Source organism: Pinus tabuliformis, chromosome 1_2, assembly GCF_031772625.1.
Source record: "Pinus tabuliformis cultivar Carrire ecotype Pingquan chromosome 1_2, CPIR1, whole genome shotgun sequence".
Lineage (NCBI taxonomy): Eukaryota > Viridiplantae > Streptophyta > Pinopsida > Pinales > Pinaceae > Pinus > Pinus tabuliformis.
The window spans coordinates 596,476,086-596,490,413 of record NC_142298.1 but is presented as its reverse complement, the minus strand read 5'-3'; positions in this window follow the sequence as shown (position 1 = coordinate 596,490,413).

Sequence of the window (14,328 nt, the reverse complement as noted above, 5' to 3'; positions counted from 1 at the left end):
CTTCCTTCTGGCAGGTCTTTGCAATCCCAGATGCCCTGCATCTCCATCTCTGTCGGGATCTCCTCACTGTCTGTTTGGGTTATTCCGAAGTCTGTTCCTCGCACTGTCTGTTTCGATTATTCTGTGGTCTGTTTGAATTTCCTCTCCTCGACCCCTGTAAGGATGGTGAGACCTCGACAACGTATACTTAGCCGTTGAGGCACTTCCAGAGGAGGAACCTCTCGTAGTCACGATGTAGATAATTTCGTCCACTCCTGTCATTGCCATAACATTCTCTCCACTGGAGCTAATCCCCTTCATTCAAGTAAATTCATGGACACTGGTGCATCGAGCTCGGCTTCCTTGCCTGCCTTCAGCTCTGCTATTTTCAACTTTAGCAGTTACATGAACAACCCCCAAATTAGTGCGCACGTTTTGGTCATGTTCATTGAAAATTCCCAGGAAGACAATGACTCCCTGGATGAACATGGGCAGGGGAAAGCTGACAGCAAGGTGCAAGAAGCAAAGGATCTTGATACTGGCTCAGAGAAAGAAGTAAAGGATCCTGCCTCAAACCTGGAAAATGTCTCGAAAAGCAGGCTGGATCAGAGGGCGAGGACCAGCGAAGTAGAAGACACTGCCCCCACTGTTGCTAAAAGGGAGGCTTATGGTTGGTGTCGGGTAGAGGAGGTGCAAATGGACGAATAGCGATGCCCGAGCTCAAGGTTCACATGGCTCTTCTGTCTGGTCTTCTGGTCCCTAATGATGTCTGTATTAGCTTAGTTTTGGCATCAGTGCTTTTTGTTTGTGTTCTAGAAACTTCGTTAATGGGCTGGATAATGTTAGTCTCCCTTGTGTGGGATAATTCAGATTTCTGGTCGGCGCCCCTGCGTGGGCTAGCTCTTTTGGATGGTTTAGATTCTTTGTTTGGCGCCCCTGCCTGGGCTAGCTTTTTGATTGGCCTCAGCTGCTCCTGGATGATATTCCCAGAGCCTGGTTCTCTCTATTTTGTGATGATGTAAATTTTTTCTTCTGTACATAATATATTAGCATAGTTTTACCGAGAAAAAAAAATATTATCAATGTCTTTTTAATAATTAAAAAAAGGCACACAGTACTCAGATTAGATCGTTCAATAAACATCAATGCTTGATTGGTCTTCAAAAATTGACTGTAAAATATTAATTATAAAACCAGAGTCTCAAAGTGCAATCATTTCCAACTCTCTTGGGAATGTGATTTGAGAACAAATATCCCACAATAATGTAAGTTCCTTCTTCGTTGGTTCATCCTCCCATTCTTTTCCACTGACCCTCTATTTATAATCAAAAGTTTAAAAATAAAATAAAAGTCAGTTTCTTAACAATCTCTAGGAAAATTTGTTTTCTGATTTCTTGGGATTTGAATAATCCTTTCTTTCCCATCTACAAACTCAATCCATGAATATTAAAGCTCCATGTTTCTATATAAAACATTTAAAAAATATATCATTAAAATATATTAAAGCTTCAAGAAAAAGTCCCAATCCAAAACAATCAAAATTAATTATTGAAAGAAAACTTGATTCCTGTAAATTACCAACAAATACCCAAATCTAAGAAAAATCATTTTTTGTTTCTAAAATTGTAATTGTTAGATAATGAATTGAAGAGATCAGAGTAGCAGAAAGTTTCAACATTCAATTTTATTCAAAAAAATAACCCATAAAGTTTTATTTAATTAAAATATGTAGCATTTTTTCTACTAAATTTCTTGTTAGTTTAGAATTTAAATTTGTTCAAATAAATGATTCTAGAGTTTTTTCCTCGATTTCCTCATTCGAACGAGCTATCTTGGGCCTCATTTTGTGCCTTGTAGCTCAAGATATTCACTCTGGAAGTTGGAGTCATGTAGTCGTTTACGTGCAATTTGTCAAATATTTAACTTCAAAAAGCTAATAGCCCACATGCATGGGAGGAGTTCAACTTTTGGTGTTTATATTTTTTAGGGTATTCAATGTTATTTTAGTGGAACAAGAGGCATCGAGGTTTGGGAGGAAGGTTTATGGGTGTGAAGGGGTAGGTATGGAGATTAAAATTTTATTATTTTTTATAATGTAAAATAGAAAACTAAAATCAAACCTACTTGAAGCTAGGGTCATGACATGAAAATAAAACAAATAAAAAATTTTAGGTCATGCAGCTGACCTAAGACATGGGAGTACCAAGTCTTCAACGTTAGCAGAGCATGTGGTGAAGACCAAGCATCATGTTTGTATTGAGGAGGCTAAGGTGGTTGCCAAGGTTGCCCAGTTCCATCATTGTAAACTCAGGGAAGCTATTGAGATTGAAAGAAGACCTAACAATCTCAATAGAGATGACGGCTGGAAGATCAGTAGGTGTTGGATCCCTGCCCTTTCATCTTAGTTCGCCCCCCCCCCCCCTCATCTTTTTCGCTTTCATCATTCCCCTGGAGCCTTCCTGTCTCCTTTGGTTTATCCTTCTTGCTCTGGACTCTTTCCGGTCCTTCTCCTTCTGAGTTGTATCAGTCCTTTCCCGCCTTTGCCGAGTTAATTTTGGTTTTCGTATTCTTATCAGTTTTTTATTGACTCCTTATTATTTTTATTTTTATCTATTTTATATGTTCTTTATGTATATTTTTATATATTAACAAATATATATTTGTTAATGATACCTTACTAATGATACCTTTCTTTTTATTTTTTCATTTATATAAAGTAAATAAATAATTTATTTATATATTTACTATTATATTTATTAATTTATATTTATTAATTTATATTTTTTCATTTATTTATTTATATATTTATTTAATGAATAAATAAATAATTTATTATTATTTTATAATTCTTGATTTATATATTTATATACTTATTTAATAAATAAATAATTTATTATTTTATAATTCTTCATTTATATATTTATTTATTTATCTTACACCCTAATATAACTAAATTTATATTTTTAGATATAAATTTATATAGATTTATTTACCTTACTAATGATACCATTTATTTTTATTTTTTCATTTATATAAATTAAATAAATAATTTATTTATTTACTATTATTAATTTATATTTTTCATTTATTTATTTATTTATTTATTTATTTATTTAATAAATAAATAAATAATTTATTATTATTTTGTAATTCTTCATTTATATATGTATATATTTATTTATTTTTCTTACACCTAATCTAACTAAATTTATATATATATTTATATATATTTATTTTTTGATTTATTTATATATATATTATAATTTATCATTTATATATTTATATTTATTTATTTTATACCTAATATAACTAAATTTGACCTTGCTCCTTAAGTCAACTTTTTGCCCAGGTAACCGTTGGTGTCTCTGCTCTAGCTATTTAAACAGGCTAAGCTGGATCTGTTTTTCAACTTGTCCTGACGATGAACCACACTGGTTGGTTCGAAACGCGTCGACAAAGATCTCTCTTTATGTGATTTACGCCGAAGCTCTTCTTACAAGTAAAAAATTAATTAATTAATGAAAGTTAATTAAAATCAAATCGAATCAAATAATATGTGAAATTCACTTACTCTATTCAACCTCCAACCCCTTAATTAATTAAAATATAAATAAATATAAATAAAATAATAAAACATAAAATTAATTAAAATCAAGTCAAATCAAATAACTATGAAAATAAAACAAAATGATATGAAAATTAAATCATCTTAACCTCATACTATTATAAAAATTAAATTAATATTAATATATATAAAAAAAAAAAAATCAAATATAAAATAATTAAAAATCAATAAAAAATAGTTAAAAAACACAAAATTTCCAATGGTTGTATTTTTTGCTGGGAGTTAGAATTCAACAAATTTTATATCGTTAGAATCATCTCGACAGGGCGAAGATGATGGAAACATAAAAAATGATAAAATAGGAAAACCAAAAATCATTACAAGTAGGAATCCAAATGCAAAGCAAGGCGATATTTTAAAACTTTATATGGAGATGCTTAATTTTTCTCAAAAATAGAAGGGGTGTTGTTGGGGAAACAATAGGCTGTAGCTAGTTTTATGCCATGTCGAATATCACGTGTTCGATATTTTGTCGGCTTCACTTCCCCATGAAGGAAATATTTTCATGGTAGAAGATTTAGATTATTGCATACCATTGAATAATTCTACCACTACGAGAAATATTGTGCCATTTGTGGGATATAGCCCCATTACTTATGATAGAATTGGTTTAGGATTGTTTAAAATATCATATCTTATTGGTGTATTTCCTTTACCCCCACCCAAAATTCCCTCTTCTACCACTTCTCCCATGTACATATCTCTTTTGTCAGATATGGACCCCATGTGACACTTGAACCTTGGGTGGTGTCTTCTTCTATAAATGTAGATCGAGCTCGTGAGCATACACTACCTTTTGTGGAAGATATTTCCTCCTCGGAATTCCCGTCAGTACCTATTTACATTGGTTAGAAACTCCATCCCAATATGGAATATGATCAAGATCCTTTACCCATAATACTCATCGTTCTCCCTCTTCCATGTGACGCCCTTGATGAGAAGTCTTCTTCTTGACAAGTCATATTAGAGGTCACTGATTCACTTATTGAAAATCCTAGGGACATTATTCCTCTTCATGCCTCTTGTCTTTCCAAATTGGAAAAGGTGGAGATTGGAAAAAAAACTTGAGTCAACTTAGGGGGCATCTCCTTGGCCATCCCTTGAAGTGCCACCTTTGGACCGAATCAAGTATTAGGTTTCTAATGTTGAACTTGCCAATGAATTTTCCAACTCACATCCACTTGTCAATGAATTCCTTTTTCCTTCTTTTTGTCTTGATAGTCCTTTTCAAGGAGCTTCAGTAGATCACAACACCATTCACTTGTTTTGTCCTTGGGTCATTCCTAATAATGTTATGGTTCTAGGTATTCCTTGATATCCTCAACCTTTAGGAATCAGGAAACTCAACTTTTTATGGCATGGCCTCTTCACGATGTTCCATATGGTACCTCCACTCCTCCACGAGTTCATGTATGGAAATCCTTGGCCTATGCCCTATAGTGAGCACACCTTGATGTGAACTATTAAACTGTGTTGCACCTGTACATATTATATGTAGGAGTGTGTGTGATGTTTTATATCTTTTTTCCTTGGTGTATGATGTGAGAAAATTTTCTAGTACATCATATAAGAAAAAATATTCATTTTTTTATAAAACTCAAAAAATAAAAAATATATGGTCATATTTTTACCTACTCCATGTTTCACTGCTTTTGTTATGTGATTTAATCATGGGTATAGTATTTCTAGATGATTTTTATAGGATAGGATGACATTTTTATTGTGTCATTTGTTGGACCTTTGGTGTGTTTCTTTACGAACCTAGCATATAAGGGTAGGTCTCATTTCCATCTCATTTGTATTATTTATCTTCATTTACATCTTCATGGTGCCTTAGGTCTTACCTTTCTAGGTTGCGACATCATCCCATCTCACTTATGCATGTCGTAACTTGGCAGTAGAGCTTAGCTATACGTGGATGACCCAGTTTACCACTTTTGTTCCATCTTGGTATCCATGAAACAATTATTTATTTCCTTTTCGGAATCCCATATTTTGACCTTCCATGACTTAGAATCTGAGCCTCACCTACTCTTCTTCATCACCTTCTAGCCTTAATCGAGGAGGATTCCACACTTTATCACTTGTGATCATTACATTTTATTAGCCAAATTTTGCATGATGAGCTTAGGTTTCATTTCACCATTTTTGTCATCCTCTACTTGGCCCACATTTAACTTTCAATTAGTGTTCTATCCTTTCCTAGAGGAGCCTCTACAATGGATGGTTATATTTTCCAGCCTCCCTGCCTCATGATTTGAGCAATTCCATTATACCAAAACTAGTTGATACCCTTATACCACACGTTCTTGTAGAACAAGCTTCCTTTTGGCATTGTTTTCATACTAAACAATGAAAAATTGAGATCCTTTTTCTATATTTTCATTCCCATTGAATTTATATGAAAAAATTGAGACTGTTTTGTTCTTATTTACATGTCTCATAAAATATATGAAAATCATGAGCTTCATTTACAAATCTTTTCATGCTCATTAAACCTACATGAAAATGTTGATTTCTTTTTTCCATTTCCTGCTAGTCAATTAAATTGAAAGTTAACGAGTGATCTCTTTTCTATTCTCAAAATCCTTAAACCATGGGAAGGACATGAGTGTACTTTGATATATTTTTCGGCCTTGCAATAAAAATTACAAAAAATGAACTTATTGAGAATACTTGTCTTCACTTTCACGCTCAATTTATGGGGGATACATCAAGGCCCTCGTTTGATGGATCTTCTCATGTCGACTTAAACTGATTATCGAGGAGATTAATATAGGAACCAATATTACCTTGGAGCTTGTAGTCCTTAGTGGTAGGTTTCCTTATGATCGAAAATGGGCTTACATCATTGACTCCTAATTAGTCAATCCCACAAGTGTTTGACATCGGCTCATCTATTCACACTAAGTGTACCATTCTAGGTACCTTCGGGTCCATTTTCATTATTAGTTGGCCCCCTCACATTTATTAATGGTACACCTCATTGAATAATAATCAGGTGGTTTCTACCATGATGAACATCAACTCATTTATTCAAATGTTATAGATTTGTACCATCAGGGTTTTGTAGAAGACCCTAGGATAGGGACATCTCACTCTTATATGAAACCCTTCCAAGGATGCATTGGAATTATGGATCATTTATGCACTTTTAGGACTACTCACCCCTATTTGATGTGTACATAGTCCTACTGACATATACTCTGACATAGATCCACAATGTATTTGGAGGTGGCTATGATATTTATGATGTGTCACATGGATGCACTATTTATTTTTCATGGAAATGTTCTAGCATCTGATGTCATGGATATGTAGTGTATAGTTGACGACTACATTTAGTTTCTCTTATTAACCAATCACAGGTATGCCTTACTCGAGGATGTTATTTGGCCGGGTTGAAACATCAACACTTGGTTTCCTTCAATTCAAATTTACAGTTCTAGCTCCTCCCTCCCAATTCAAGCTCTGAATTTGTAATGCATTTAGACCATATGTTTATACTACAACTTCATGGACTAGGGGCCATTAGTTATAACTATATGTTCCACTTTGTTATAGTGAGAGAGACCCACGTTCAACTTACCTTATTTGTTGGCTAGAATGCATCCCCTTTCACCCTTCCTTTTACTTATATTGGTTTTACAAGGGAGTTATTCCATTTTACAAGGGTGAAATCACATAATTGAGTAACTTCTCATAATTATTTTGTCACAATTCCAAAATTATGATATAATAATTATTTCGTAATTGAGATAATTGAGAAAATGCTCATAATTAAGAAAAAGATTTCCAAATTTTATCGTTCCCTGTGAGATCACCTCCACAAAATTGTGTATGAGTTGGGTAGGGGTCCACTATTGTAGAAATTTCCTAACTTCTTAAGCCCCTAGGTGTCTAGATACATTCTCTTGGAGGATAAAATGAACCTATATAATCTCACTCTATTAATAGGAAATGGGCTAGACCTAGTATCGATATTATAGCATGGGAGATTTGTTACATTGGGAGAATGAGGTCACGATGCAAGTTGGAGAGGAGGCTTCCATTTTTTGGGTATAATTCCTTTGTACTTATTGCTTATGACTAATAGAATCTTATGGTTCCTTCCCATATATGTTATGTGTCCATGATTTTCATTTATACATGTTTCTTTTATGTTGATTAGCCATTAGTGGAAGGCTTTTGTTCTATGTTTGTTGTTGTATGAGTGTAAGTCTTTGGATCATGATAGCTAGCAGAAAGATATTTGAGTAGAAGTGAGATTCTTGGCATCAAGCCAAACACCCTTCATCAACATGTGAGGGATCGAGTATTGTTTCAACCCCTTTTCATGAGTACGTTATGTATGGTTGGCATTGATTCATTACTTGGATGGGAATATGATTTGTTTTTTCTATTGATCATTTCACACACTAATTTTGGGTAAGTTCTAAGGAGCTTAATGGTTTAAAAGTAACCTACTCTTATTAGGTGAAATTCTCTTGTAACCTCTTTGGTTGTCTATTGTTTGCTAATGTAGTGACTAAAGTAGGCCAAGATAATCTTATAGTTATGATTTGTTGTTATTGTATTATGTTATTATTACTTTGGTTCATATGATGTGTGGGACAATCCATGAGATTGTTTTGCTGTTATAACATGTCTGGGGTGTTGTAGCTTGTTCTTGACTAAGTAGTTCATAGTTAAATTAGTGTTGCTAAAGTGTTTAGGCCTAGGAAAAAACTATGGTCTGCTTGTTGACTTAGACTAATAACAATGTTTAAATGTTGATGAGATACTACTAATGACAAGTACTTTGTAAAAGGGCTGGTCACAAATTACTATTGCCTGGCTATATTTTTTGTGTTAAGTAGTAATATTGAAAGCATGAGTTATGAGCATGATACTAATTAATTATTGTTCCTGTTGAGCATATTGTTAATTATATAGGAGTGAAAGTGTTGTTGAACAGAGAAGGTATACAATGATTTGAAGTTGATTTCGTAGTTTGTGTGAAATGGAGTGGACCCAATTTGAAAATGGATGAAAGGAAAGTCCACATTGATTTTGGGGATCGGTTCCTCCAATTGGTGGTGCCAAAAAATTCATCTGAGGGAGTAGGCACTTTCTTATAGTGGGTTCCAACAAAATAGTGGAAGGGAGTGGATGCTTCCTACTAGCTGGTGCTAGTGAAACCATGAAAGGGAATGGGTGATTCCTCTCTTGGGTGCTGACAAAATAATATGAGGGAGTGGGTGCTTCCTACTAGTGGGTACCAGCAAAATAGTGAAATGGAGTCGATATTCCTACTATTTGGTGTCAGTGAACGTATGTAAAGAGATATTTAAGAAGAGAAGAAGAATGGTGGTTTTCTCCCTTTATCAATTTCCACCTTAAAAAATATTCATCTTATTTCCTTCGCATGTGACTTGTCTTATGAATTTTGATTATTGAGCTCAGGCATGGTCTTCTTTATGATTTATTTAGTATTATTATAGAGTTCTTAATATTTAATTGGCAATAAAAGTAGCTTTATACTTACCTCCCCCACCTCTTAGTATGAACAATATTTCTACATCTTTTCCTACTTGTTGTACCCAAGCTATCAATGATTTCTAATGTTGGAATTGTGCTCTAATACCAATTTTTGGAAACCTTTGACCACTATTGAGAGCGGGGATGAATTAGTAGTGTGATCTATATATGATTTTTTCCTTTTATTAACTTTACTTACTGAATCACACATACATGCACCAACAAATCATTAGATTATCCATGCATATAACATATAATCATCTAAATCATAACCATGTGAAAAAGTAAAAAATAAAAATGCACACAATCACATCATCACACATAAGAAAATATTTTCTAGTGGAAACCCTTCCAAGAGAAAAACCACCCTTATTGTTGTTGCTCTGCTTTGAATTTCTATTAGTCAAGAAATTGGTATTTTACATAGCTTTCTATCTCCCATCAACATGGAGACTCGACCTTATATACAAGTTTCCAACTCCAATTAGCTAGGAGACTCGATCCTACTGATTATATGGAATATAATCAGTTGTCTATGGATCTACTGACTACAAACTTAGGGAAAAATAAAAAGAATTTTGAGCCTCCTCTTCCAAAACCAACTACATACTTTTTATTTAACCATGTCATCAAACGATTTGGTTTCCCTCAATTCATAGTTATGAACCATGGGAAACACTTTCGCAATCACATGATGTCCGAACTAACTGCCAAGTTGGGACTTTCTCATGAAAATTCCACCCCCTACTACCCTAGATCTAACAGGAAAGGTTAGGTTATTAATAAATTTCTCAAACCTATGCTTCAATGTATGATAGGGGTCCATAAATCAGACTGGCATTTACTTATTTGTGCTACCTTGTGGGTATACTGAACCTTTTCTGGGACTTCTACAAGATTTACACTATTTCACTTGGTTTACGGTATGAAATTTATCCTTCCAATTAAATGTGATATTTTGTCACTAAACCTTGTTGTAGAACTCCTTACTACCACTTCCATAGAATAGGAATGTCTCTTACACTTTACACACTTAGATGAGACTTGGTGAGATTCCTCTATGGATAATGAAGCCTATAATAAATGTGTAAAGGTGCAATATGAAAAAAATGCCAAGCCTCGTGTCTTCATGGAAGGAGACCTTACCCTTCTATACAACCAAGAATCTGACAAATTAGGATCAGGAAAGTTCCAACCCATGTGGCTAGGTCCATATATTGTCAAGCATGTTCTTTCTAAAGGGGTCTATGAGCTAGTCAATTTTGACAGATTTCCACTAGCATGTCCTAAAAATGTGTTGTACCTTAAGAAATACTATGCTTAATTTTTTGTGTAGTGCACTGTGTACATATAGTATATAGTGTGTCTCTTAAGAGTTTCCCATGGTTTCTATTGATCCCATTTACTTCTAGTTTATATATGTTGACATCCTCTAAACCATATGTTGGTTATGATGATGGTGATAGTCGTAGTACTCAAAACCTGTCTTCCACAACATGGGCTATATTTTCTCCAAATTGCAAGTTAGTGATTCTACAGGGGGATTTTTATTGAGTGCTCTACCAATAAAATTACTTGGTATAGTACAATGGTTGAGCTTTTATCTGATGATATTTCACATGGTATCCACCATTTAGTCATCAAACCTGACTCACAACTTGTAGTACTACAATTTTGACTAATGTCTATTAGGTTAGAAGTCCATCTATTCTTCGCATATTCTTAAGTGTTCGCCTTCTAGAAATACACTTTGATTTCATCCAGTATAAACACATTTCTAGAAATCTAAACACGTTAACGAATACACTAGCTAATCATGTGTTAGGTTTACATTTGTGACATATGTAAATAAATTTCAATACATATCACATCAATTGAAAGTAATAATGAGAACATAAGAAACACTGAAGATATTTTAATATATAAAGGTTTGGTTTTACAAAATTAGTGCTTGAGACATATATGGCCACATGGCCTATCATATCAAAAAATACATGAAAATATGGGTATAAGCCTCCTAATAATATAATAATAGTTCTCATGATAAAATACTACTACATGAGCTATCTGGCATAGTAGCTGACCAATACGACTTGTCACTCCAATAGTGTGTTGCTAAAGTTGCATAAGAAGCTGGTGTTAGAAATAATACTGAGAGGGGGGTTGAATCAGTGTTAGAAAATCAGTAAAACAATTTCATTTCAATACTCAGATTTATATATGCTACTTCAATTAAGGGAACCTGCGTGCATACACAACTATGTTTAATGCAACCAACATATGTCTAATAAAATTATGATTTAGTTAATCCTTTATATGTTGATCTCTAACCAGTGCATCAGAGCTTCATTAATCATATAAACAGTAACCAGGTGTAGTAAAAATGGAATAGACAATCACACACATGAACACAAGATATAAGGTGGAAACCCAATGTGGGTGAAAACCACCTGCTGCAATCATCTCTATCTTATTTTTAATAATAAGAGACTTCTTCTACAATTTTTTTTTGTATTGGCATAGTCTTATACCAGTACGTAGGCTTCTACCTGCAAAAGGCTACAAGCTTCTCTCATTCTCCAACTTCTCGTGGAAGGGAGCTACCACCCCCCTAGCTCTTGTACTAGCTGATGTGTGTACTAGTACGTAGGTGCCGGCCTACAAAAGGATACAACCTTGTCTTTTCTTCCAGGGACCACGTTTCATAAATTTTTAGATTGGATCCATCAATAACATCAAAGCACAAACATAATCATCACTGCAATAAAACCATCAACCATAACTCTGAATCACCCAACAACTGAATCCCTGATACCCTGTCATCAAAACACAGTCACCAGAACATAGAACAGAACCCATAACTCTACAACAACCACTAAAACCAATAGCAACCTAAAATATAAAATCTTATAATGTATATGCAGCTTTGCTGTGTCGAAAAAATGTGTATACACACTTTTATCGAAGAGATTTTTCATATACGCAACTTCCGTATGCTGAACCAGTGTGTATAAGATGTTATACCAAGGACAACCTACGTACAGATCTATAAATACGAACTTAAAGCATTACAATTATTTTAGACTTCATTCATACCCAGATCATCACATTTACATAGTAAAAAAATGCTTCAGTATTCAGATTTAGAATGTTCATGATCAAACCATGTAATGATACTTTACTTCAAGCCTTAAGATCTTGACCCATAATTAGATCTTCATCAAGCACTAAGTTTCATCCATGATCCAGATCCAACTATGCACCATAACACAATAACCAGTATGCTAGATCGTATCTATCCTTAGATATTCAATACTTGACTGAGCTTGCCTAATGATCTTCTCCTCCTTTTATAGTCTTAGGCCTTACTCAATACCATGGACCAAAACCACTTAGAATCAATACCTTGGACCAAATACTTGGGGTCTAAACTTTGGATAAGGATCACAATACCATGGACCAAATACCACAGACCAAAACTAGGTTTTCTAACATGTACGTGCCTTTTGGTCTCTGAACTAGCATGTATACGTGGCTTGGTCATAATGAACCTGCATATACCTTTCTTCCCTCATTCTGAGAGTCTGAACTGTGATCTGTCATCTGAGTGAGTTGCCATCAAGGACAAAATGTATGTCATAGTACCAAATCTGTGTCAAAATGCCAACAATCTCCCCCTTTGGACTTGATGGCAACCCCAAATCACTCTCCCCCTTTGTCATCAAGGGCACAGGGTTATGCTCCCCTTGAGTACATGCTGAATTCTTTGATATGCTGAAGTGTGTTGATTGAGCTCCATGCTTGAGTCTATGCCCCCCCTAAATATAAGTAAGGTATGCAAACATGACTCTAGACAAACATCATAAATGACCTTGCTATCACCAATGACTTACGTACATCCATCTCCCAACCAAGTGGGAATATACCAAGAGTTTATACATAAGAACGTTACATCATCAATCCCATGTATAGTGGGGAAACAAAATAGGTCGTTTCATGACCTTGACATTAAAAGATATACATGACATAGACACTAAATGTCTGAAACAAGACCATATCAACAACCATCATCTACAACATCTGTCAATCACCATCTAGACCAGCAAGCAAGATCTCCTAAAATAATTCCAATAATGCATTATTAGAAGTATATGCTCCCCCTGAACCTGTGCCAGATCCATACTATCAAACCCATATCAGACTCCTTCCATCCTGATTCTGGCCCATTGCTTTCCCTTCAAACCAGCATATACGTGATTGTACCCATAGCAACCTATGTATGTACATGGATACTCTTCATGAAACTCACGTATAAATGCTTTTCTCTGAACATATGAACTTTAATAGCAAGATGATGCATTAACTACTCATAGCTTCTGTATGAGATATTCAAATGTCTCTCTAGGCAGTGGCTTGGTGAATATATCAGCAACCTATTCTTTGGATGGAACATACTCCAATTTGAGCTTTTGTTCAAGCACATTTTCACGTAGAAAATGATATTGATGGGTATGTGCTTGGTCTTAGAATGCATGATAGGATTCTTTGAAATACTGATGGCACTTGTATTATCACATAGAATGGAAATGGGTGGAGTACATTTGATTTGAATGTCTTGCAATGTTTTCATCATCCAAAGGAGTTTCCTGTAGCAAGATGCATCAACCACATATTCTGCTTCAGCTGTAGATAATGCAATTGAACTTTGTTTCTTTCTGAACCAAGACACTAATGTAGAACCCATATAGAATGCACCACCACTAGTTCTTTTTCTGTCATCAACACTTCTTGCCCAATCTACATCTATATATACATGAAGTGTAAGATCTGTATCTCTAGGACACCATAAGCCAAAGTTCTGTGTTCCTTGAAGATATTTGAATATCTGTTTGACTACCTGAAGGTGTGATTCTTTTGGATTTGCTTGGAATCTACCAACTATTCCCACTGCATGCATGATGTCTGGTCAGGTACCTGTTAGATAAAGCAAGCTGCCAATCATGGATCTGTAAGTTGGTTGATGTACTGCTCCTGATTCATCATTTGAACTTAGACTGCATCCTGTTACCATTGGGGTACATACTGGTTTAGATTCTTCCATGCCATACTTTTTCAATATCTGTTTGAGATATTTGGTTTGTGATAGAAAAATACCATCTTTATTTTGTTGAACTTGCAGACCAAGAAAATAGTAAGCTCACCAA